Source organism: Crocodylus porosus, unplaced genomic scaffold, assembly GCF_001723895.1.
Source record: "Crocodylus porosus isolate Cpor-Errol unplaced genomic scaffold, CroPor_comp1, whole genome shotgun sequence".
NCBI classification, from domain to species: domain Eukaryota; kingdom Metazoa; phylum Chordata; order Crocodylia; family Crocodylidae; genus Crocodylus; species Crocodylus porosus.
Genome location: NW_017728909.1, coordinates 51,907,490 through 51,913,156, shown reverse-complemented (window position 1 = coordinate 51,913,156; position 5,667 = coordinate 51,907,490).

Sequence of the window (5,667 nt, the reverse complement as noted above, 5' to 3'; positions counted from 1 at the left end):
CGCCCCGGAAAGCCACACACTTCTTTTCCTTCGTGGTGCCTTGGACCTGGGGTGTTGCTGGGGCTCTTGGAGGCGCTGCCTAGGCTGTTGCTGAAACAGGTGCAAGACAGCCCTGCCAAGGAGAGCAGGAGTCGCTTCCTTGCCAGCCCTTGTACTGCTCCTGAGGTAGATGCTACCTTGGTGTGGGCTAATGTTTGGGGCAGCTGATATGTTTGGCACGTGAGCCCTGGGCACCAAGTTGAAGGAGGTGCCAGCAGCGACAGGCTGGGTGGCGGGCAGTGTTAGCTTAAGGGTTTGGGTCTGTGGTAACTGTGAGGATAGGTATTGCCTACCTAACGCATGTCAGTGGTGGCTGGTTATTGAAGTGGCATCATTTACTTTGGATTTAACTTATGGCATGTTTGCCAAAGAGGCTGGCTGCTGCTGATGGCTTTATTGTTTGACATGGAAATATCTGGGGGAGGGTACCTTTGGGAGAAAATCCCTAGCCTTTTTGCCAAATCTGTTTGGATATTTGTGAAGTAGAATAGGAATATAAAACCATAAGAATTGCCATGTACTGGTTTAGCCCTTAGGTCTCTTGCCCAGTCTCTTGTGTCTCACAGTGGCAGAGAGCAGATGCTGAAAAGGAGAGTGAACTGGGTATGACTAGGGTTTTTTTCTAGAGGTGCACTGATACATCAGTCCCATGTAGTATTGGCACTGATGAAAGGAAAATTGACATCATCAGCAGTTGGCTTTTTGCAGTTGGGTTTTTTTGGCTGGTGTGGCTGATAATTTTGCCAATAAATGCTGTGTGTATGCGTGCACATCTGCAGTGCAGCATGTAGGTGGCTAGGAGTGCAGCGTCTGACTGGTAAATCTGTGGTGGGGGGAAGGGGCATAGGGGAGGCAGACCGAGGCTCCTGTGGTGAGGGAGGGAGTGGGGCAGGTGCTGGGGCAGGTGCTGCACAGCTGGGGCAGGGTGGGGCATAGGATGGAGTCATGAGTGGCTTGTCCAGGGGATGTTGGGGGTGGGTGGGGAGACGAGCAGCTCCTGCCATTGTATGTACTCAGAAGGACACCCCCGGATCTGTGTGCGGGGTAAGGGCAGTTCCGGACTTTTCTTGGCAGGGAGGTTGGGCTGGGGCTGCGCTTGAGGTAGCTTTCAGCAGCGCTGGGAGGGGGCGCTATGGCGGGGGTTACAGCCACCCTGAAATTCTCTGTAGCCCCACTCCCAGTGCTGCCACCACCTGACCTGAGTGCAGCCTGGCCCAGTATCTCCAGGAATGGCCTGGCACTGCCCCTGGCCCCAGCCCACAGAGGCAGCCTGCCCTTGCCCTGTGGGCAAATCTGGGGAGTACACATACCCCATGCCCTCCTAGGGTGCCTGCTCTCCCTGGATGAGCCATGGGTCCATCCTACACCCCGCCCTGCCCTGGCTGTGCAGCGCCTGCCCCTACCCCAGGCCCAGTGCCAGTCCCATTCCCTTCCTTACCTCAGGGGCCTTGGTCTGCCTCCCCACCCCTTTCCTCCCACCTTGACCCTTCCCCCACAACAGACTTACTAGCCAGATGCTGCTCTCCAAGCTGCCGGATTGCATATTGGCAATCAGATCCGTATTGGCTGATATGGCTCATTGGTATTGCCCCCAAAAATCTCTATCAGTGCATGCCTAGTTTTTTCCGTTTCTTTATTGCTTGGAGCTTCCAGCATTTAAGATCTAGGAAGTTCTGATTCAAGGGCTGCATCCCTAACTCCCATGTTGAATAGCTACCGATGCCCCTTTCCTCTGAGAATTTGTCCAATCCCTTTTTGAATCAAAATGACAGGAGCCAGCATCAGTAGGACCTAGGGGAAGCCACGGCAGGCTCCTGCAACAGCAGGGCCCATCTAGGCCTGCCCCACTGCCGGAAGCCCCTGCCTAGCAGGGACTTAGGGCCTGGGACCATAAGCCCCTGCTAAGCTGTTTGTGCCTCTCTGTGCTGGGAGTGGGAAATTCAGGTAAAAAGAGTGGTGGGGCTGCACTGTTCAACATCTTCATCAGCGACTTGGACGAGGGGGTAAAAAGCACCTTGTTCAAATTTGTGGGGAGAAGTGGGCACGCTGGAGGAGAGGGACAGGCTGCAACCAGATCTAGACAGGTTACAGAGGTGGGCGGATGAGAACAGGATGGGTTTCAATACTGACAAGTGCAAGATATTGCACCTGGGGAGAAAGAACCAGCACCATACCTACAGGCTGGGGAACTCCCTTCTCATTGGCACAGAAGCAGAAAAGATCTTGGAGTTGCTATTGATTCCAAAATGAACATGGGCTGCCAATGTGGGGACGTGGTCAGGAAGACTAACTACCCCTTGTGATGCATCCACAGATGCATCACAAGCAGGTCCAAGGAGGTGACCCTCCCCCTCTATGCAACACTGGTCAGGCCACAGTTGGAGTACTGCGTCCAGTTCAGGGTGCTGCACTTCAGAAGGGATGTGGCCAGCATCAAGAGGGTCCAGAGGAGGGCCACTCATATGATTGGGGGCAGCAAGGCCGGCCCTACGTGCGGAGGCTATGGGACCTAAACCTGTTCAGTCTCCACAAGAGAAGGCTGAGAGGGGATCTAGTGGCTGTCTACAAACTGACCAAGGGGGACCAGCAGGCAATGGAAGAGTCCCTGTTTCCCCGAGCACTGCCAGGATTAACAAGGAATAATGGCCATCGGTTGACTGAGAGTAGATTCAGGCTAGATATCAGGAGGCAGTACTTCGCTGTCAGGGCGGCTAAGATCTGGAACCAACTTCCAAGGGAAGTGGTACTCACTCCTACCATGGGGGGTCTTCAAAAAGAGGCTAGATAATCACCTAGCTTTGGTCATTTGACCCCAGTACTCTTTCCTGCCTATGGCAGGAGGTCGGACTTGATGATCTGCTTAGGTCCTTTCTGACCCTACTAACTATGAAACTATGAGGCAAGGGAGAACCATGGGGATTGCCCCAGTCCTCGAGGCCTGGCTGGCTCCTGCTGAGCCCCCCAGAGTGTGGCTGGAAGCCATGTGGTACAGAGTGGCTGGCAGGTAGGTAGGAAAGTGGGGAAAGCAGCAGTGGGGAGTGGGAAGCGGAGTGCAGGATCTGTGGTGGTGTCCCAGGGCCAGTGCTGGTGGGGCCCAGAGTATGGCAGCAGGAGTGTGGGGCATGGGCTGGCAGGGATCTGTGGAGCAGGGCTGGGCTGCCAACAGGGAGAGAGGGGACCTGGCTGACAGCTTGGTGGCTTTGGGCCAGTTGCAGTTTGCCTTGGCCTCCCGCTTCTTCCTGCCACACGAGGCGGAGCTGCCTTTGCGGTGACCCTCGGGGCCACTGGCATGGTTGTGGCGGCTGTAGGGCTTTGGAGTGGAGGAGGAGGAGGCTCGACCACCATTGCTGCCACCTCCTTGTAGCTGTGCTCACGGTGCCGCTCATGGGAGTGGCTGCTGCTGCCGTGGTGCTCCTGCTGTGCCCAGGAGGGTGCTGTGGTCTTTGGCGGGGATGGTGCCAAGTGCAAGTGGCTGCAGTGCTTGGGCTCACAGCAGGGGCATGGCAGAGGAAGCCCGGCCTCGTTGCCCGGCAGCAGCCTCCCACTGCTGCAGCAGTGAGGCGGGGTGGCCCTTGCAGTGCACCTTGGAGCTGCCACTGTGATTGTGGCAGCTGTGGCGGTGGAGGATGATGATGAAGAGGGCTCGGCTGCCGCCTTCTCCTTGTTGCCGCACTCGCAGTGCTGCTCGCAGGAGTGGCTCCTGTTGCCGTGGTATTCCTGCTGCGTGCAGCTGTTGCTGTGGCAGCAGGCAGCTGCTGTGGACTACCTCTGCTGCCATGAGCCGGAGCACCACTTGCCCTGTGGCTGCTTGCGCTCGGTGCCATCCCTGCAGCAGGCTGAGGCAGCTGCAGGAGTGGGTGTGGGGCCGGCGGCAGCAAACACGCGGGGAGGCTGGGCGCAGTAGGAGCACTGCGGCGATGGCAGCTTATCCCGCATGTGGCATTGCGAGCACTGCCGCGAGTGCAGCAACAAGGAGAAGGAGGCGGTAGCTGAGCCCACCTCATCCTTCTCCTCCACCGTGGCCACTTGGGCTGCGAGCCCAACTGCCACTTGCCCCATGGTTACTTGCACTCGGCACTGTCCCTGCAGCTGGCTGAGGCGCCAGTGGCGGCTAGGAACAGCAGCGGGTGTGAGACCACCAAACAGCATGGGGCCCATGCCACTGTCCTGGGGCCAGGAGCATCAGGAACACAGAGCCCAGGCTTGCAGGAGCACTGGTGGAGGCTCTGCTGCCGTGGGGGCCGGTTGGGGCAGACTGTGGGCAAATCATCCCCCTCCACAAGCCGCCCCAGCCACCCTCCCTCACATACTCCCAGCCCTGTACAAAACCCATACCCACCCACAAGGTGGCAACCGGGGGTGGGGCACCTGCCAAGGGGCGGAGGTAGCCATGCAGTCATCTAGTGATTCTAGTTCAACCTCCTGCTTGAGGCCAGAATGGTCTTGTGTCCCACAGGGGGGACTCAGATCTATAATCTTGGTGTTATTAGTACCATACTCTAAGTAACTGAGCTAATTGGCCGTTTAAATATTAATTACAGCATGACAAAGTGATTATTCCCAGTTGAGGCACTGGAGTTATTTGAATTTTAGATTACTTACAGGGGTGCACTGATAAAGATTTTCTTTGCCGGTCCCAATCTGATAGCCGATTTACAGGAATGCAGCTGGATAGCATGGAGAGCAGTGCTGTGCGTGTAAGTCTGTGGAGGGGGAGGGAAGGGGCATTGTGGGGCAGATCAAGGCCCCCACAGTGAGGGAGGGAGTGGGGCAGGGGCTGGGGGCACTGCCCAGCAAGGGCAGGGAATGGGACCCTGGGGCCAGAGCAGGGAGCACCATGGAGTCACAGATGCTTGTCCAGGGGATGTGGGTGGGATGGGGAGGAGAGGATGGCTCCATGCCGCTGCACGCCCCACCAGAGGAGGCATGGGGGGGGGCCTTGTTCCCCCCAATATATGTGTGTGGTGAAGGTGGGCTGTGGGCTTGTGGCTGGGGTGGCGCTAGCCTCTTCCTAGTGGGGGGGGGTCTGGTCTCAGAGCAGGTAGGATTGGGGCAGGCTCAGCTGCATAGAGTGGGCAGCAGCAGTGGTACTGAGTGGTGGCTACAGGAGGCTAAGGTAAATTTTGGGGTGGCTGTAGCCCCCCCACCCTCCCTAGTGCTGCCTCTGTTTGGGGCACTCTACTCTGTTGCCTTTCCCTCAGGAACCCCACATTGGCTGCAAATCTCCTACCTGTCCTTGTCCACCCTGCAGCTCCCAAGATAAAGGCAGTAGAGTGAAGTGCCCCAAGCAGGTGCGGTGGTTTGGGGACCTGTGGCCATCCCAATATTCACTTTAGCACCCCACGTGGCCTCCCCTCCCAGCACTGCTGCTGCTACCCTTCCTGCACAGCTGAGCCTGCCCCACTCTGAGCCCAGCCCTGGCCCAGTCCCCACACTGGGAAGAGGCTGGCACCGCCCCTGGCCCCGAGTCTCTAGCAGGCAGCCTGCTTCTATCCTGTGTGCAAGCCCAGGAGGGGCACATGGACCCCCATGCGTCCCCCAGGGATGCATGCAGTGGCAGGGAGCTGCTCCCACAATGCCCTCTGGATGAGCTGCCCACAGCTCCATCCTGCTCACTGCTGTTGCCCT